General features: G+C 40.9%; 1 protein-coding gene and 1 non-coding gene across 2 annotated transcripts in view; one reads left to right on the top strand and one right to left on the bottom strand.

The window, feature by feature from the left end:
• The window catches only part of PPM1L (protein phosphatase, Mg2+/Mn2+ dependent 1L), a 332,089-nt gene that overhangs the window by 152,544 nt on the left and 158,185 nt on the right, over positions 1-21,360 (top strand). The gene's annotated exons all lie outside the window — the stretch shown is intronic.
• On the bottom strand, positions 19,752-19,824 carry TRNAC-GCA (transfer RNA cysteine (anticodon GCA)). The gene has a single exon. It is a non-coding gene; the product is annotated as a tRNA-Cys (tRNA).

The following is a 21,360-nucleotide window of genomic DNA, read 5'->3' as shown; positions in this document are numbered from 1 at the left end:
TCTTCCAGTCATCAGGATCAGTGTGGAGCTTTGTCAAAAGATGGAATATTACTCAGCCATTAAAAGGAACACATTTGAGTCAATTCTAATGAGGTGGATGAACCTAGAGCCTATTATACAGAGCAAAGTAAGTCAGAAAGAGAAAGACAAATATCATATATTAACGTATATATATGGAATCTAGAGAGATGGTACCAATGATCCTATGTATAGGGCAACAAAGGGGACACAGACATAAAGAACAGACTTCTGAACTTAGTGGGAGGAGGAGAGGGTGGTATGATTTGAGAGTATCACATTGAAACATATACATTACCATATGTAAAATAGATAGCCAGTGGAAGTTTGATGTGTAAAGCAGGACACCCAAAGCTGGTGCTCTGTGGCAACCAGGACAGATGGGGTGGGGAGGGAAGAGGTTAGGAGGTTCAGGGAGGAGGGGACACATGTATGCCTATGGATGATTCATGTTGATCTATGGCAAAACCCATCACAATATTGTAAAGTAATTATCTGCCAATTAAATGAAAAATTTGAGAAAGCAGATGCTCTGCTTACTATTTCCGTTACCTGTATCCTCTCCAGCATATCAGATTTTGAGTACGGTAGGGATGGGACAGGTGCTCAGAAGGGTAGGAGCAATGTGGGTACCCTGGCCATCCTCATATCTTTTGTCCATGCCTCCAGCCTCCCGCTCCCTATCTTCACCCCTTCTCTGAGCCAACCTAAGGTATCATAAATTATTCTTTAGTTGCATGAACAGTAAGGGCTCCCTCTCCTAATTCCTAATTGCTAAAATTTTATAATAAAAACCTTACTAAAAAGTTGTGGGAAGTTCCCTACATGCATGCGTGCTATATTGCTTCAGTTATGTCAGACTCTTTGTGACCCCGTGGACTGTAGCGTGCCAGCCTCCTCTGTCCATGGGCTTCTCCAGGAAAGAATGCTGGAGTGGGTTGCCATGCCCTCCCTGCAGGGTATCTTCCAGACCCCGAGATCGAACCTGCATTGGCAGGCAGGTTCCATTAGTGTCACCTGGGAAGCCTGGCCGTCCTAGGACTTCAGGGTTTCATCCTTGGGGCCTGGGTTTCAACCCCTGGTTGGGGAATTAAGATCTACAAGCAGCATGGTGTGGTCCAAAAACATTTGTGAAGAAAAATATAAATATACTTATGTAAGCAGGCCAAGTAGGTTACTGATCACCTCTAGATTAGCAGTGCTGTGTTCTTAGTCACTCAGTCATGTCTGACTCTTTGTGACCCCAAGGACTGTAGCCCACCAGGCTCCTCTGTCAATGGGGATTCTCCAGGCAAGAATACTAGAGTGGGTTACCATGCCCTCCTCCAGGGGGCCTTCCCAACTTGGGAGCGAACCCAGGTCTCCTGCATTGCAGGAGGATTCTTGACTGCCTGAGCCACCAGGAAATAGTAGTAGATCATCAAAATAACACCCTCTTCCAACAACACAAGAGACAACTCTACACATAGACATCACCAGATGGTCAGTACCAAAATCAGATTGATTATATTCTTTGCAGCCAAAGATGGAGAAGCTCTATACAGTCAGCAAAAACAAGACTGGGAGCTGACTGTGGCCCAGATCATGAAGTCTTTATTACAAAATTCAGACTTAAATTGAAGAAAGTAGGGAAAACCACTAGACCATTCAGGTCTAACCTAAATTACATCCCTTATGATTTTACAGTAGCAGTGACAAATAGATTCAGGGGATTAGATCTGACAGAGTGCCTGAAGAACTATGGAAGAAGGTTTGTAACATTGTGCAGGAGGCAGTGATCAAAACCATCCCCAAGAAGAAGAAATGCGAAAAGGCAAAATGGTTGTCTGAGGAGCCCTTACAAATAGCCGAGAAAAGAAGAGAAGCAAAAGGCAAAGGAGAAAAGGAGGGATGTATCCATCTGAATGCAGAGTTTCAACGAATAGCAAGGAGAGAAAGAAAGCCTTCTTCAGTGATTAATGCAAAGAAATAGAGGAAAACAATGCAATGGGAAACACTAGAGATCTCTTCAAGAAAATTAGAGATACCAAGGGAACATTTCATGCAAAGATGGGTACAATAAAGGACAGAAATGGTATGAACCTAACAGAAACAGAAGATATTAAGAAGACGTGGCAGAAATACACAGCAGAACTATAAAAAACAGATCTTTGTGACCCAGATAACCATGATGGTGTGATCACTCACCTAGAGCCAGACATCCTAGAATGCAAAGTCGAGTAGGCCTTAGGGAAGCATCACTGCGAACAAAGTTAGTGGAGGTAATAGAATTCCAGCTGAGCTATTTCAAATCCTAAAAGATGATGCTGTGATAGTGCTACACTCAATATGCTAGCAAATTTGGAAAAGTCAGTAGTGGCCACAGGACTGGAAATGGTCAGTTTCCATTCCAATCCCAAAGAAAAGCAATGCCAAAGAATGTTCAAACTGCCGTACAATTGCACTCATCTCAACACACAAAAAGAATGCTCAAAGTTTTCCAAGCCAGGCTTCAAAAGTCTGTAAATTGAGAACTTCCAGATGTTCAAGCTGTGTTGAGAAAAGGCAGAGGAACAAGAGATTGAATTGCCAACATCAGTTGGATGATCCAAAAAGCAAGAGAGTTCCAGAAAAAATCTACTTCTGCTTCATTGACTATGCTAAAGCCTTTGACTGTGTATATCACAACACACTGTGGTAAATTCTTCAGGAGATAGGAATACTAGACCACCTTACCTGCCTCCTGAGAAATCTGTATGCAGGTCAAGAAGCAACAGTTACAACTAACTAGACATGAACAACAGACTGATTCCAGATTGGGAAATGAATACGTCAAGGCTGTATATTGTCACTTACTTATGTGTGACACTTACTTTGCTTACTTAACTTATATGTAGTGTACGTCATGTGAAATGCCAGACTGGATGAAACACAAACTGGAATCAAGATTGCTGGTAGAAATATCTATAGTCTCAGGTACGCAGATGACACCACCCTTATGGCAGAAAGTTAAGAGGAACTAAAGAGCCTCTTGATGAAAGTGAAAGAGGAGAGTGAAAAAGCCAGCTTAAAACTCAGCATTCAGAAAACTAAGATCATGGCACCCAATCCCATCACTTCATGGTAAATAGATGGGTAAAAAATGGAAACAGTGACAGACTTTATTTTTGTGGGGCTCCAAGATCACTGCAGATGGTGACTGCAGCCATGAAATTAAAAGACGCTTGCTCCTTAGAAGAAAAGCTATGACCAACCTAGACAGCATATTAAAAAGCAGAGATATTACTTTGCCAACAAAGGTCCGTCTAGTCAAGGCTATGGTTTTTCCAGTGGTCATGTACGGATGTGAGAGTTGGATCATAAAGAAAGCTGAGCGTGGAAGAATTGATGCTTTTGAACTGTGGTGTTGAAGAAGACTCTTGAGAATCTCTTGGACAGCACGGATTTCAGTCTTGAAATTCATTGGAAGGACTGATGCTGAAGCTGAAGCTCCAATACTTTGGCCACGTGATGTGAAGAGCTGGCTCGTTAGAAAAGACCTTGATGCTGGCAAATATTGAAGGCAAGAGGAGAAGGACAAGGATGAGATGGTTGTATGGCATCAATGACTCTATGGACATGAATTTGCAAAATCTCCAGGATTTGGTGATGGACAGGGAACCCTAGTGTGCTGCAATCCATGAGTTTGCAAAGAATTAGACATGACTGAGAGACTGAACTGGTCAGAATAGACTGTAAGATGCCTGGACTGGGTCTTCCCAGGTGGCGCTAGTGGTAAAGAACCCGCCTATAGACGTTAGAGAGGGGAGTTCCATCCCTAGGTTGGGAAGCTCCCTTGTTTAGGAAATGGCAACTCAGTACAGTATTCTTGCCTGGAGAATCCTATGGACAGAGTAATTTGGCAGGCTATTGTCTGTAGGGTTGCAAAGAGCTGGACATGGCATGCCTGGACTGTTATTATGCAATGGAAATATATTTTAGAATTTATAAGTTTATTTTTAAGCCTAATTAACTTCTCTATGAATATTTGGTTGTCATTATTTAGTCACTAAGTCATGTCTGACTCTTTTGCAGCCCCATGGGCTATACCCCACCAGGCTCCTCTGTCCATGGGATTCTCCAGGCAATTATACTACAATGGATTGCTGTTTCCTCCTCCAGGGGATCTTCCCAATCCAGGGATTGAACCCGAGTCTCTTGCATTGCAGGTGGATTCTTTACCAGGAAAATCTCATGAATATTTTAAACCAACATTAATGTATCTTCAAACCAAGTAATGCAATGTGTAGAAAACTCTCTGCTGCAGATTTTAAGTAAAGTGAATTTATAATTTGGCTCAGAATGACCAAGGATCTACTCAGCAATTGATATTACTTCTCTTGGAATGTTTAAGTTTTTAGCACTTTTTAAGGAGATTAGAGAAGGAAATGGCAACCCACTCCAGTACTCTTGCCTGGAAAATTCCGTGCACAGAGGAGCCTGTTAGGCTACAGTCCATGGGGTCGCAAAGAGTTGGACATGACTAAGCAACTTCACTTTCACTTTCAAGGAGATTAGAAAGAAGATAGAATTTAGGTTTTTTACCATATATCTTCATTTCTGGACAGGGGAGATTACAGTTAGATTCCTGACATTTATTGATAGCAGGAAATAAATATCAGTCATTTCAGTAGAAATCAAATTTTTTTTTGCTGTATCACTATATATGTTTTTTTAATCTAAGTTTTTGGTTTTTTGAAAAAGATCCTCATAATTTTTTCTTAATAGTTTTCAGGTAAAACTGTGTAATAATATAACATATAATGTATAAAGCTATAAAATATGTATATATGTGATCAATGCATGTAAAATATCACATACCGGATCAAAGAAGGCTGTGGTCAGTAATTCACAGAAGCAAGATATCTTCACTTCCTGACCATGTTTCTCAAAATATATTGCACTTGCTTTCTTATCATCATCAAAATGCATATACTTCTTATTGCCTTTCTTTCTTGCAATGGATAAAACTTTTCTCTATATAGAAGGCAGGGAACCAATACAGGAAAATGCCTAAAGGAATGTGTATAAGCTGCCAAAATGGATAACTCATGGGATGTTTCTAAAAGCGTCATAAATAGCATATAGTGCATTTGCCTTCTCTCTTGCTGAGCTATTGAAATAGCTCACTCAGCACTTTTGTTAAATAATATCCCTGGGACATGAACCAAATAGCATTTCCTCTTCAGTCTTATCTGTCATTTTCCTGATTCCAAAACCAGTCTCCAGATGTCAAAATATGAAGGTGAAAGTGGATGAAATTGTTTTTATTTATAGAGCTTCCTATAGCAAACTGATGGACCAAGATTATCCCCTGTTGCCTAACCCCCAGTCAGTTGGTCAATGATCCCAAAGTAAAGGCTTTACCCTATGAGTGTCTAAGTTATCTTTAACCTTCAGTGTAGTTTATATTCTTTGCAGCCAAAGATGGAGAAGCTCTATACAGTCCACAAAAACAAGACCAGGAGCTGACTGTGGCTCAGATCATGAACTCCTTATTGCCAAATTCAGACTGAAATTGAAGAAAGTAGGGAAAACCACTAGACTTCAGGTATGACCTAAATCAAATCCCTAATGATTATACAGTAGAAATGAGAAATAGATTTAAGGGATTAGATCTGATAGATAGAGTGCCTGATGAACTATGGAATGAGGTTCATGACATTGTACAGGAGACAGGGATCAAGACCATCCCCATGGAAAAGAAATGTGAAAAAGCAAAATGGCTGGGGAGGCCTTACAAATAGCTGTGAAAAGAAGAGAAGTAAAAAGCAAAGGAGAAAAGGAAAGATATACTCATTTGAATGCAGAGTTCTAAAGAGTAGCAAGGAGAGATAAGAAAGCCTTCCTCAGCAATCAGTGCAAAGAAATAGAGGAAAACAACAGAATGGGAAAGACTAGAGATCTCTTTAAGAAAATTAGAGCTACCAAGGGAACATTTCATGCAAAGATGGGCTCGATAAAGGACAGAAATTATATGGACCTAACAGAAGCAGAAGATATTAAGAAGAGGTGGCAAGAATACACAGAAGAACTATACCAAAAAGATTCTCAAGACCAAGATAATGACAATCGTGTGATCACTCACCTACAGCCAGACATCCTGGAATGTGAAGTCAAGTGGGCCTTAGGAAGCATCACTATGAACAAAGCTAGTGGAGGTGATGGAATTCCAGTTGAGCTCATTCAAATCCTGAAAGATGATGCTGTGAAAGTGCTGCCCTCAATATGCCAGCAAATTTGGAACACTCAGCAGTGACCACAGGACTGGAAAAGGTCAGTTTTCATTCCAATCCCAAAGAAAAGCAATGCCAAGGAATGCTCAGACTACCGCACAATTGCACTCATCTCACACGGTAGTCAAGTAATGCTCAAAATTCTCCGAGCCAAGCTTCAGCAATACATGAACTGTGAACTTCCAGATGTTCAAGCTGGTTTTAGAAAAGGCACAGGAACCAGAGATCAAATTGCCAACATCCACTGGATCATCAAAAAAGCAAGAGAGTTCCAGAAAAACATCTATTTCTGCTTGATTGATTATGCCAGAGCCTTTGACTGTGTGGATCCCAATCAACTGTCCTGACCTGCCTCTTGAGAAACCTGTATGCAGGTCAAGAAGCAACAGTTAGAACTGGACTTGGAACAACAGACTGCTTCCAAATAGGAAAAGGAATACATCAAGGCTATATATTGTTACCCTGCTTGTTTAACTTATATGCAGGGTACATCATGAGTAACGCTGGGCTGGAAGAAGCACAAGCTGGAATCAAGATTGCCGGGAGAAATATCAATAACCTCAGATATGCAGATGACACCACCCTTATGGCAGAAAGTGAAGAGGAACTCAAAAGCCTCTTGATGAAAGTGAAAGAGGAGAGTGAAAAAGTTGACTTAAAGCTCAACATTCAGAAAACAAAGATCATGGCATCCTGTCCCATCATTTCATGGCAAATAGATGGGGAAACTGTGGAATCAGTGTCAGACTTTATTTTTTTGTACTCCAGAATCACTGCAGATGGTGACTGCAGCCATGAAATTAAAAGACACTTGCTCCTTAGAAGAAAAGCTATGACCAACCTAGATAGCATATTGAAAAGCAGAGACATTACTTTGCCAATAAAGGTCCGTCTAGTCAAGGCTATGGTTTTTCCAGTGGTCATGTATGGATGTGAGAGTTGGACTGTGAAGAAAACTGAGCACTGAAGAATTGATGCTTTTGAACTGTGGTGTTGGAGAAGACTCTTGAGAGTCCCTTGGACTGCAAGGAGATCCAACCAGTCCATTCTAAAGGAGATCAGCCCTGGGATTTCTTTGGAGGGAATGATGCTGAAGCTGAAACTCCAGTACTTTGGCCACCTCATGTGAAGAGTTGGCTCATTGGAAAAGACTCTGCTGCTGGGAGGGATTGGGGGCAGGAGGAGAAGGGGGCAACAGAGGGTGAAATGGCTGGATGGCATCACTGACTCGATGGGCGTGAGTCTGAGTGAACTCCAGGAGTTGGTGAGGGACAGGGAGTCTTCGCGTGTTGCGATTCATGGGGTTGCAAAGAGTCAGACACGACCGAGCGACTGAACTGAACTGTGGTTTAAGATAATGTACCTTACTTGAAGTACATTTAGCTGAGTTATGTAATTTGTTTTGTATATTTTGCCAAAGTAAAATCATGGTGTAAAAATGAAGTAAAAAATGATGAACCTTGTAGCATGCACCATAGCACTGATAGAAACACTACACTGAAATTCTATTGCTATTTTAATATCTCCACTATTGCACAGAAAATTTAGACTGCTTTCTGTTTCTGTTGCAAGTATGTATGAGTGTGCCTTTAAGGTGTGGGAGATACATGAAAATGCACTTTGAAACGCTAAAGTGCTATGTAAGTATAGGGTGTTATTTTGGGTCTGTGGCACTTGACTCACCTGTTCTGTATGCATTTTAGATTTTCATATGTACAAGTTTTGTAATAATATACTAAGGGAAAATGGCTCATGTGATCTTTTGAATTCTTTCTCATATGTCCGAAAGCTTGGGAATGAATAGACTCTATTAGAGAAGAACGACCCATAAATATAACTCAGGTGAATTGCTTTATTTTTCAGGTCAGAAACAAAGACCTGAAGAAGTGAGGTATTTTGCCCAAGATTGCAAAGCCAGTTAGTGGTGCTGAGATAGGCACCATCTAATCCCCGGATCCCTGGCATATTACTCATTCTTCAGTTCAATAGATATAGAATCTTGTTTAGCAACCGGGCAAACAACCACAAAGGATGTTGGCTTTGCCCATTTTGTTAGTGTACCTTTTTTCTTTTTTTTTTATAAAAAATATACATGCCTGTCAGTCCAGTCCACCTGTATTGTGGAGACCTGGGTTCAATCCCTGGGTTGGGAAGATCCCCTGGACGAGGGCATGACAACCCATTCCAGTATTCTTGTCTGGAGAATCCCCATGGACAGAAGCACCTGGTGGGCTACAGTCCATGGGGTTGCAGAGAGTTAGACAAGACTGAGTCACTAAGCATGGAGACACCAGTGGTTAGGACTCCACCTCCCAATGCATAGATTTTATCCCTTGTCAGGGAACTAAGGTCTCAATGCTGTGGAAGTGGCCAAAAATTAAATAAATAAATGAAAGTGTTTGTACCATTAAAAAAAACCATTCAAAAAAAATATATATATGTATACTCAATAACAAATCTGCCTTCAGGAGATTCGATTTTCCCATAACCAGGCATTATGATCAATTCAGAAACATGGATCTAATGATTTTTAAATTCTAGATTACTATGATATTGTAATTCACTTTATAAGACATGTTAATTTATTATTACCTATTCTTATTCCTTTTTGCCAAACTATATGTCTTTTTTTTTTCTCCTGTGTCTTTTATTATCCTGTGCCTTGGGGAAGTTAAGTCAATTTTCATAGCTTTTATCTGATGTTACATTCACATTATTGCTTAAGAACAGGGGTTAGATGTGTCTTGGGACCGTACTGTGTACAGCCTCACTCTGAACTTTGTCCTCACTTCGGTGAGCCTGGTGGAAAAAGCTCTTAAGTTGTCAGTTTTGAAGACCTGCCAGAGTTCCCACAGTGCTACTCTTCACCTACAGCTTTCATTTGGGTCCTCACTGTGCTTTCTGAACTTGTTTTGTGCCCAGTGGGAATAATAATTGTCCATTCTATACCTTAGAATGTGACACTTATAGAGTTTCTGAGAAATTTATAGAAGAGTACTTTGTTTGGGGTTCTTGATCCTTTGGGTATGTCATCTCAGTAAGGATATCAGGAGTGTCACCCAAACCGCTACTATCTATTCAGAAAGAAGGATAAGGAAGAGGGGGAGGCGGAGGGGGAGGAAAAGGAGAAAATGCTTTATAAATGGAGAAATGTAGTTTAACAACAGTGTAAGGTGGTCTAATATTGTTAGCAGGACCCTCCTCCACCAACCAAAAATTTTAAAAATAATTTTATTTACTTTTTAAAGTTTTGGCTGTGCTGGGTCTTCATTGCTGCGTGAGCTTTTCTCTAGCTGCTGCGAGTGGCGTCTGCTCTCTAGTTGGTGATGCACAGTGTCATTGCAGTGACTTCTCTTGTGGAGCAGGGGCTGTCAGGCTTCAATAGTTGTGGCTCATGAGCTCAATAGTTGCAGCTCCCAGGCTCTAGAGCACAGGCTCAGTAGTTGTGCACACGGGCTCAATTGCTTTGCGGCACATGGGACCTTCCTGGAGCAGAGATTGAACCCGTGTCTCCTGCGTTGGCCTTGGCAGATGGACTCTTTAGCACTGAGCCACCAGGGAAGCCCCAGCCAAAGTTTTTTAATGGCTATCTTAGTACCAAGATGTTGCTCCACTCTCTGTTTATTGTCCTCTCCTATCTTTACTAATGTCTACCTTCCTAAAGTCCCCTCTCCAATGCTGCTTTTTCTTTAAGCTTCTCTGATTCACACCCCGCCCCCGCCATGTTACATTGAGTATCATAGTTACTGCTATTATTTTTTAATTTAGTCCAGAGCTAGACTGAAAGTTCCTTCAGGGCTTATATGAAACATCTAGAGGAAAGCTTTGCATGTTATAGGTTGTTCAGTAATATTTATTGAATTGATTTTGGGGGAAAATGCATTTTTAGTATTTTTTTCCCTCAATTCCTTCCTTATAATTTTACTTAGAATTAAACAATAGTGTGAGGGTCTTCCTGGTGGTGCAGTGGTAAAGAATCCACCAGCCAGTGCAGGAGATGCAAGAGACATGGGTTCAATCCCTAGGTCAGGAAGATCCCCTGGAGCAGGAAATGGCTACCCACTCCAGTATTCTTGCTTGGAAAATTCCATGGGTAGAGCAGCCTGGTGGGCTACAGTCCATGGGTTCACAAAGAGTCAGACATGACTGAGAGACTGAGCTTGCATGCACACATACAAATAATAGTGTGTGGGAAAAAACTTTAACTCCCAATGCCTTTCATTATATTATTTTATAAGTTGAAAAAATTATTTTAGAGGATTATAGTTTATTTTATAAGTCAATTCAGCTGCACGTCTTTTTAATTAAAACTTAAATTTTATTTTCCATTTGTGTTTTTCTTTTTTCTCTAGTGATTGTATTTAAGTATTCAAAGTTAAGAACTGAATCTTGGGCAAATAATTGATCAAATTACATTTATTTTGTAAAGGAAGTTTAATTCCATTTACTCAGAGCAAATCAATTCTTAGGGTAGAAATATGTCATCATGAAGATTGATGACATGTTCGAGATTATAACCTTCCTACCCCCTTTAAAAAGTGAGTATAGGAGCCATTGTGAGCAATGATGCTTCACGTTTCATTTTCCACTACTAAAGTGTTTTAAAATGACAAAAATCATTCTTTACAATATTATGGTCAAAAATGCAAAGACATTTATTGGCTGAGAGCATTGTGTTTCTGATAGCTTTGCCTGGAGTTATGATGGAAATTTTGACACAATCATAATTCAAGTTGTGATTAATGGGAATCATTATGGTCTTCCCTAGCCTTATTAGAAGGTCATTTGGAAATTTTATTTAGATAATCAGATGATTCCATGACCAAGTAGATATAGTGCTTTATTTTTTGTGTTTTTACTGTTGGGCGCTCACAGTGAGTGTAGCTTTATGTACACTCTTCCTTCTTCCTTTGACTGTTATCACTTCTTACAGCTGGGTTGATTACTACCCTAGTCACAATGAATGGCTGACATTTCTCATCTTACTGACTTTTGCAGGGCTTCATCATCAGATGATGCCTCTGAAGTCTCTGACTAGATAGTGCTTTTTTGCTTTTCTTAGCCTCCTGACCCCCACACCTCCATGCACCTCTACAGTGGAGATAGCCTTTACCCTTATTCCTAATAATAAAGGAGTATGGAATTGGGCAAAGAGACCAAGAGAGCTCAGTGCTGGCATTGGCTCTGACTGCTAATGGGCTTTAAAGCTTTGAGCAAATGACTTCTCCTCTGCAGACTTCATCTTTCTGATTTGTAATATGTGGGTTATATTAGGTGATCTCAAAGATCCCTTCTTGTATAATTCATCAAAATTCATCTACCAGAATGGCGGTGTGATAATTAGCAAGACTGATAGCTGGGGACAGGGAAATGGCACTGCGAAAAGCTCTAGTCTGCACTATCCCCGGTGAACATTCATGTTTGCATATTTTAGTAACAATATTCTCAGCTTCCTACCTCCACCCAATCACTCACTTAGCAAGAATCTTTCTCCCCCTTAACATTTTACAACTGTGTAATTTAATGAGCTCTGTTAATACCAACAAAATGGAGAAACAGTGCTATTTTAATATACATTTTAATATTCCTTCTAGGATTAGAGATACCAAATGAAAGATTTTTAGCTTTGACTTTTCAGGAAGAAAAAAATCACCTGTCTTTACTTAAGGGAGGAGAAAAATATCTCCAATGAAGAATCATGCCTCAGAATTGTTATTCCGTTCACACTCGCTCCTCTTTTGGCATGTACGACCTCATGTGTGAGCATAAAAGGAAGGTGACACATTAAATGAAGGGTCATTCTAAAAATACAAAGTTGACAAAAATGCTTTACTCTCAGGGATAGAGGTGAAGTACAAACCAAAATAATGGCTTATTCCTAGCTAATATTTGGAGATATTTCTTAAGTCCAGAAAGGTCAGAGGGAAATCCAACAAATGTCAACACTGTTTGTCAGGTGGCAAGACTCACTGTGTCTCCTGAGGAATTTAATTTATATTAATGAGGAGTGAGACTTGCCTTGGGCTCTCTCAGAGATGGCTGCGGTGCGAATTTTAATGATCTAACTTCACGAAAAGGATTCCTAACAAATTATTCAGCGAAACAACCTCACATGAGATTGCTTTTTAATCCTGAGGCCTCAGTTACTCTGACCTCTGCTGAGCCACAGGCACAAACTGGGACAGTCTTGGGACCTGGCCTCACTACATTGATAGCTTGCTGTCATTTCTCTTTCTTGTTGGGTTATCAGGGGGCCAGGCTAACCCAAGTGCCTGGCAATGCGCATATTCAGTCATGTCTGGCTCTTGGTGATCCCGTGGACTGTAGCCTGCCAGGCTCCTTCATTCTCGGGATTTTCTAAGCAGGAATACTGAAGTGGGTTGCCATTTCCTTTTCCAGTGGATCTTCCTGACCCTGGGATTGAACCCATGTCTTTTGTGTCTCCTGCGTTGGCAGACAGATTCTTTTCCAACAGTGCCACCTGGTAGGACAGCAAAGTGAGATTCTGACAATAAAGTTCTAATTCAGTTCAGCAGTCCTTCATGAAGACTCACAATTGAGGCAATGTGGGAGTGATGACAAGAGTCACTATTTATGTGCACTTATTATGTGCCAGACTCCCTATTAACTGTCTTGTATTTCCAGTTTCTAATCTTTACAACAGTTGTACAGAATTACAGAGGTGGGGAAGAAGACTCAGCAGAATCAGACTTGGTAGGTCTGTTTAGTTCCAGTATCCATGGTTTTCCACTATGGACCTACCTCTTAGGTTTTTCCTTTTTCATCTCACTTCTCAATGTTCCCCATAGCTTTCTTTTATCTAGCACTGGCTATGTTTTAGATACTGTGCTTGGTGCTTTATAATGTAAACCTACTAAATAGATGATATTAGTTCTACTTATAAATGAGAAAGGAGGGCTAGAGTGTTAAGCAGTTTTCCCACATTGTCATTCCCACAACTTAGAGTTCCCATACTGCAACTAAGACCTGTGCAACCAAATAAAAATAAGTAAATATTAAAATAATAAACTGTGTAAATGTCACTAAGTTACATTTTCTAAATTTGAAGTGATTCTGTGTTTGGGATTAAATTGCTCTTCAATGGGCAAGAGCTAATGAAAATAAACATGCTCTAATATCATATTTAATATTATTAATATCATTTAATATCATAATACCAAATAATTTGTGTGTTTTATTAACTTTCTTGTATGCCTTGTAAGTTCTTGTCCTCAACCTTTCTATTAGCAGAAGTTGAATTCTAGGTATTTCACTTCTTTCTCTTTCTCTTAAAATATACTTGTTAAACTTAACAGAAAAATTTTTATAGCAGAATAAAACCCTAGATAACCTTCTTTGACCTCTTCTCATACAAGCAAATATTCTCAGTTTTAAACAGGTTTTCTACTTCCATTTAAGCACAGACCACTGTCTGTATTTTGGGAGCCTATCCTAGACTGTGAAGCCAGAATAGACACGATATCTTATACAAGATTTGATCTGAGAGCTTCATGGATTGGCACAAGGAGCTAATGAAGCAAGGGTGTTGGTTCGATACCCTGGAAATCACATGCTTCCCATTCCTCGGGGGCTTCATTTTAACCAAACATTTAATCCATTTTTATCCTAGTAACAACATCGTCATCAATAATAACATTTATTTAAAACTTACAAGACACGATGGTAGGCGACTCATATGTATTCTTTGTCTTCATAGCAATCCTATTGCAAAAGGAATATTATTGTCTTGCATCTTAGAAGGGAAAACCCAAGGTCAGAGAGGTTAGCAACCTTGCCCCTTGTCACAGAAAGTGACAGCGCTGGGATTTGAACCCAGATTTATTGTACTTCAGAGCCCAAGCTCTTAAGCATTTGGCTGTAACACTTCACAAGAGATTCATTGTGTACTAGGAAAAAAAGATTTCAAAACTTGATGTATGGGAAAGAAAGGCATAATGCAGAGCTGAAAATTACCGTAGAGAGATCATTGTCTAGGATAATATGCTTATATTTCTAAAAAGGAAAAGCTGAGGCCTAGAAAAGTCTTGGGACATGTTCGTGTTCACAAACTAGTAGGGTGCAGCCATCCTAGAGCCTAGGTCTCTTGACTTTTAGAGCCATAGTGTTTCCATACACGCCCCCCGCCCCCCTCACCCATGATGTGTCTCCCCTCTGTTTCAGGGAAATATTTAGTAGAATTCTAGTGTAGAAGAGGGAAAGATGATAAGGGTAAGAATACAGTCTATTGCATTGGGAAGCTGAGCTCAGATCATTGGGCCAAATTCTTACTGACCTTATCTTTTAAAAGTTTCCATGCTACATTGCTATCAGCTGTCATTATAACTAGATCTTTCCCACCATGTTCAACTGCAGTAGCTTATTGTTGTATGCACATTATATTTTGGGAGTGGAGAGAGAGGGGGAAAAAGGGAAAGAAGGAAACGGAGGGAACGGGGTGGGGGTGGGGGACAGAGAGAGACTGAAATAGAGACGGGAGAGGGAGACAGACAGGCAGCATCGTTCCTGGTGTGAGCCTTTCCCTTGTGCTGTTCCTGGAGGGCACCTGTCGCGTGAGACGTGCACCTGCTGTTCCTAAGTCATCTTGCTGGCCTGGTGTCTCTTAGATTGTGAGCTTCTTGCCATGCTGGGTGTGATTTTGGTGTTGAAAGATATGTGATTCCGCACAACGTGCTCCAACTTTTTCATCTGGTTTACAGCAGAAAAATAAAGGTCTGTTCCAGTGCTGGAGGAAAGGCTGGCTGACTTGGTCTCAACAGAGATGCTATTGTGTTTCTCTGACCCTTTCTAAGGATCTTAAGGGTAATTTTAAGTATGTGATTTGGTAACCTAACTTCGTATAAGGTTAACCTAACCTCTACTGAATTTCTTTTGCATTTTCTCTCCCAGTTCTAATATACAACAATGTCTTTCTGGATAAGTATTCTTGTTGTGACCCTACCACTCCAGCTCTATAGGGCATGTTCTGTCCATTGGTAGTTCTCAATCTCGTTACACTCCACACTGAATCCTGTTCACCTGGGATCATTATGTTCTTTCAGTTGACACTGGTTCATTGATAAATCTGGAATATTGACCTTTCACATCAAAAACTAAGAATAATTAAGCAATAATATTTAGGAGGTTATCATATAAAGTATCTGCATGCTTTCTTCTTTTTCCCTCAAGTTTATATTTTTTATTTGTTCTGTGCTTCTTCATTTTTCTGAATTGGCAGTGTAATATTTTTGCTCTTAGTTATGTGTGTACTGGGGCTTCCCAGGTGGCTCAGTGATAAAGAATCTGTCTGCAATGCAGGAGACCTGGGTTTGATCCCTGGATTGGGAAGATCCCCTGGAGAAGGAAATGGCAACCCACTTCAGTATTCTTACCTGGGAAATTCCACGCACAGAGGAGCCTGGCGGGCTACAGTCCAAAGACCTGGACATGACTGAGTGAGTGAGCACTCACATGTGTGTATTATATTTTGTTATATTTATTGCTGAGATTCAATCATTTTGCTCACATCTTGCTAATTCCTTTCCAAGTATTGTCACTGTGTTTAATGAAAAAGTGAAAGTGAAAAGTGCTCAGTCTTGTCCAGCTCTTTGAAACCCAATGGACTATACAGTCCATGGAATTCTCCAGGCCAGAATACTGGAGTGGGTAGCCATTCCCTTCTCTAGGGGATCTTCCCAACCCAGGGAGCAAACCCAGGTCTCCCACATTGTAGGCGGATTCTTTACCAGCTGAGCTACCAGGGAAGCCCATTTATAACAGTGTGACAGAGACAAGAGAAATCAAAAAGGGATGGTGAAGGAGTCCTGAGCTAGCGACAGTGGGAAGCTGATGCTACGCGTCAGCCTTAAGGGGCACAGGTATCCTGTTATTGGAAACCAGCAAGAGCTGGAGATGTGAGAGGCCGACTATTCAACAGGAACAGGAATGTAGCCACTGCCAGTCTGTGGTCTGACAGGGAGGAATCCAAGAAGATAAATGTCTCAACGTAACTGTCCTCTTAGCCTCCTGAGTTCAGTTCAGTTCATTTGCTCAGTCATGTCCGACTCTTTGCAACCACATGAACCGCAGCATGCCAGGCCTCCCTGTCCATCACCAACTCCCAGAGTCCACCCAAACCCATGTCCATTGAGTTGGTGATGCCCTCCAACCATCTCATCCTCTGTCGTCCCCTTCTCCTCCTGCCCTCAGTCTTTCCCAGCATCAGGGTCTTTTCCAGTGAGTCAGCTCTTTGCATCAGATAGCCAAAGTATTGGAGTTTCAGCTTTAACATCAGTCCTTCGAAAGAACACCCAGGACTCATCTCCTTTAGGATGGATTGGTTGGATCTCCTCGCAGTCCAAGGGACTCTCAACAGTCTTCTCCAACACCACAGTTCAAAAGCATCAATTCTTCGGTGCTCAGCTTTGTTCACAGTCTAACTCTCACATCCATTCATGACCACTGGAAAAACCATAGCCTTGACTAGACGGACCTTTGTTGGCAAAGTAATGTCTCTGCTTTTCAATATGCTGTCTAGGTTGGTCATAACTTTCCTTCCAAGGAGTAAGCGTCTTTTAATTTCATGGCTGCAATCACCATCTGCAGTGATTTTGGAGCCAAGAAAAATAAAGTCTGCCACTGTTTCCACTGTTTCCCCCTCTATTGCCCATGAAGTGATGGGACAGGATGCCATGATCTTCATTTTCTGAATGTTGAGCTTTAAGCCAACTTTTTCACTCTCCACTTTCACTTTCATCAAGAGGCTTTTGAGTTCCTCTTCACTTTCTGCCATAAGGGTGGTGCCATCTGCATATCTGAGGTTATTGATATTTCTCCGGGCAACCTTGATTCCAGCTTGTGCTTCTTCCAGCCCAGCATTTCTCATGATGTACTCTGCATATAAGTTAAAAGAGTAGGGTGACAATATACAGACTTGACGTACTCGTTTCCCAATTTGGAACCAGTGTGTTGTTCCATGTCCAGTTCTAACTGTTGTTTCCTGACCTGCATACAAATTTCTCAGGAGGCAGGTCAGGTGGTCTGGTATTCCCATCTCTTTCAGAATTTTCCACAGTTTATTGGGATCCACACAGTCAAAGGCTTTGGCATAGTCAATAAAACAGAAATATATGTTTTTCTGGAACTCTCTTGCTTTTTTGATGATCCAGCGGATGTTGGCAATTTGACCTCTGGTTCCTCTGCCTTTTCTAAAACCAGCTTGAACATCTGGAATTTCACAGTTCACGTATTGCTGAAGCCTGGCTTGGAGAATTTTAAGCACTGCTTTACTAGCGTGTGAGATGAGTGCAATTGTGTGGTAGTTTGAGCATTCTTTGGGATTGGAATGAAAACTGACCTTTTCCAGTTCTGTGGCCACTGCTGAGTTTTCCAAATTGGCTGGCATATTGAGTGCAGCACTTTCACAGCATCATCTTTCAGGATTTAAAAGAGCTCAACTGGAATTCCATCACCTCCACTAGCTTTGATCGTAGTGATGCTTCCTAAGGCCCGCTTGACTTCACATTCCAGGATGTCTGGCTCTAGGTGAGTGATCACACCATCATGATTATCTGGGTTGTGAAGATCTTTTTGGTATAGTTCTTCTGTGTACTCTTGCCACCTCTTCTTAATATCTTCTGCTTCTGTTAGGTCCCTACCATTTCTGTCCTTTATTGAGCTCATCTTTGCATGAAATGTTCCCTTGGTATCTCTAATTTTCTTGAAGAGATCTCTCTAGTCTTTCCCATTCTGTTGTTTTCCTCTATTTCTTTGCATTGATCGCTGAGGAAGGCTTTCTTATCTCTCCTTGCTATTCTTTGGAACTCTGCATTCAAATGAGTATATCTTTCCTTTTCCCCTTTGCTTTTCCCTTCCCTTCTTTTTTTTTTCACAGCTATTTGTAAGGCCTCCTCAGACAGCCATTTTGCTGTTTTGCATTTCTTTTTCTTGGGGATGGTCTTGATTCCTGTCTCCTGTACAATGTCATGAACCTCCATCCATAGTTCATCAGGCACTCTATCTATCAGATCTAGTCCCTTAAATCTATTTCTCACTTCTACTGTATAGTCATAAGGGATTTGATTTAGGTCATACTTGAATGGTCGAGTGGTTTTCTCCACTTTCTTCAATTTCAGTCTGAATTTGGCAATAAGGCAAAAAGTTCATGATCTGAGCCACAGTCAGCTCCCGGTCTTGTTTTTGCTGACTGTATAGAGCTTCTCCATCTTTGGCTGCAAAGAATATAATCAATCTGATTTCTGTGTCAACCATCTGGTGATATCCATGTGTAGCGTGTTCTCTTGTGTTGTTGGAAGAGGGTGTTTGCTATGACCAGTGCGTTCTCTTTGCAAAACTCTTTTTCCCTGCTTCATTCTGTATTCCAAGGCCAAATTTGCCTGTTACTCCAGGTGTTTCTTGACTTCCTACTTTTGTATTCCAGTCCCCTTAGTCAAATCTCCTACTCTCCATTAGTCAAACCCACTGAGAAGCTAGAAGGCAAGAGAGTCCAGTTGTTGCTGGCTGTACCGATCAGCAGCTCAGGATAGAGCACCATAGATGGTGGAGAATGATTTGGAGGGACAGACGGAGAATATTCAGCAAAGAAGGAAAGTCTTTTTATTTTTTTAATTTGGTTCTTGTTTGAAATATAAACCTATTTGAATGTGTTTACCCTTAAAAAGTTGTCAGTTTTTATTAGTCTTTAAACTTGAATGGCCGTTTAATTGTTAAAGCCAACTCAAGAACTGCTTTTTAAAGCATTAGATCATGTTTTTATTAGGTTCTATTTATGATGAAATTTATGACCTAAGAGTTGCTTTTACTTTGGATATTTGACATTAAAATGACTTATAAAGAAGAAATATGGATCCTTATTACATTTGGACCAATAAAAATGGATGAGATATTTATACAAAGAAATACTTTTTGTTGGATAGTTGTTTCTCAGTTTCCCTGAATGCTACTTTGTAAATACCCATGAAAATGGGCGAGAAAGTCTCTGTACAGAGGTTGTGACTATATATGTAATCTACATACCACTACTTTCCTTCTTAAAAAGCATGCCTTATGTTTAGAAACAGTAATCATAACACAGGAGAGGCAAGGTTCCTCCCAAGCCAGGAGCAGCCTTATTATATTTGGGAGAAGGCATTTCAAAGGAGGATTAGTAATATCTATAGACTGTGACGTGTTCTCAGTCGTGTCTGACTCTTTTCAACCCATGGACTATAGGCCACCAGGCTCCTCTGTCCATGGGATTTCCCAGGCCAAGAATACTTTAGTGGGCTGCCAGTTCCTTTTCCAGGAGATATTCCTGACCTAGGGATCAAACCCGAGTCTTCTGCATTAAGTAAGTAAGTGAATTCGCTCAGTTGTGTCTGACTCTTTGCAACCCCATGGACTGTAGCCCAACAGGCTTCTCTGTCCATGGGATTCTCCAGGCAAGAATACTAGAGTGGGTTGCCATATCCTTCTCCAGGGGATCTTCCTAACCCAGGGATCGAACCTGGGCCTCCTGCTTTGCAGGCAGACGCTTTAACCTCTGAGCCACCAGGAAAGCCCCAGAAAAAGTCTTAAGACCTTACAAAACTCAAGAACATAAAATGTTGCATCGGTGGTGTCAGCTTTATAGATGTGTGCAATTAGGATCTATCACCACAGTTTAAGGTCCAAATCTAATATATGCACTGATTTTGGGGGTAGGGAGGAGGGTCCCTTGAACAGGCCCAGTTTCAAAGGGCTTCCCTGGTGGCTCAGCTGGTAGAGAATCTGCCTGCAGTGCAGGAGACCTGGGTTTGATTTGTGGGTTGGGAAGATCCCCTGGAGAAGGGAACAGCTACCCACTCCAATATTCTGGCTTGGAGAAGTCCATGGACTTCTGCATTGGCAAGTGAATTCTCTACCACTGAGCCACCTGGGAAGCCCCATAATCTCTGGTAGAGGAATACAAAAGGGGCATGCAGAGTAGACCGAGAACTTTGATCTGTCCTACTTTCAAACATGGGAGCTATTTGGCTTTGATCTCATATCGATACCAATTCTGCTGCTCTTGATGGTGGAGGGAGAGTCTTGAACCCCTACAGATTATTTGTATCTCTACATTCAGGAAGGAAAGCAGAGAAGCTGGTGGTAAAGACTTCTCAGTTTATGAGATTAATCTATGTTAAATCAGTAGTGAGAAGGGATAGTTGGGATTTAAATAGAACCACACGCCCTGAAAATTGAATGGAATTTAGAGATCACCTGGTGTATTTATTCTTCAAGCCTAAAGGACAAAGCCTAAATAAATCCTGGGACAAACCTCACTCTCAGCTTTTCCTAAAACAGTGCTTCAGTCAGGCAAATTGTTATGCAAGCTGGGGTCTATTTGCCTTCTCTGAGCAAATCCATAGCTCTTCACCTCTTACTTGTTAGAAAATAATCCTTTATAATTGCTGGTTTTGTGTTTTCAAAGAGCTTCCCCTTAACTTTTAACCCTACCCATTAATCACAGAGGAAGAGACTGAAACACTGAAAGTAAAGCCTTAAATTTAGCATCGGTGCACTCTGTAACACCTTGGAACTGCCTTCTGTTGACAGGATTCTGTACTGGGAGAGCAAACTCTTAAAAATAGGGAAAAGATACCGAGAGGCAGTTGTTGGAGGGATTCTGAAGGCATTCCCGTTCCTCTACTAAGGCCTGGAATTTCCCCAATTCTACCAGTTCACTTTTCTGAATCTCCTATGACCTTCTATAAGAATGTGACTGTCCATGCTGGAGAGTTATTTGCTCAAATTGAAGTGTGTCTGATAGAAATTGTTGAAGTGTTAATTACAGCAGGTTGTTTGATAGGTCGATGTAATAATTGATGTGACAAACGGTTATTAAGTATTTACGAAGTTCAGAGGGCTGCTATGGGTGCTGTGAGTCATAAAATGTGTGTCTCTGTGTGTGTGTGTTTATGCTCAATTGTGGTCAGCTCTTTAGTCCACCAGGCTAGTCTGTCCATGGGATTTTCCAGCAAGAATGCTGGAGTGGGATCAAACCTGGGTCTCATGCACTGCAGGTGGATTCTTTACCACTAGTGCTTGCCACCTGGGTAAATGGGAGATA

This window comes from Ovis canadensis, chromosome 1, assembly GCF_042477335.2.
Source record: "Ovis canadensis isolate MfBH-ARS-UI-01 breed Bighorn chromosome 1, ARS-UI_OviCan_v2, whole genome shotgun sequence".
Classification (NCBI taxonomy): Eukaryota; Metazoa; Chordata; class Mammalia; order Artiodactyla; family Bovidae; genus Ovis; species Ovis canadensis.
Note: the sequence above shows the minus strand (reverse complement) of the source record. Positions and strands in the feature narration are given on the sequence as shown.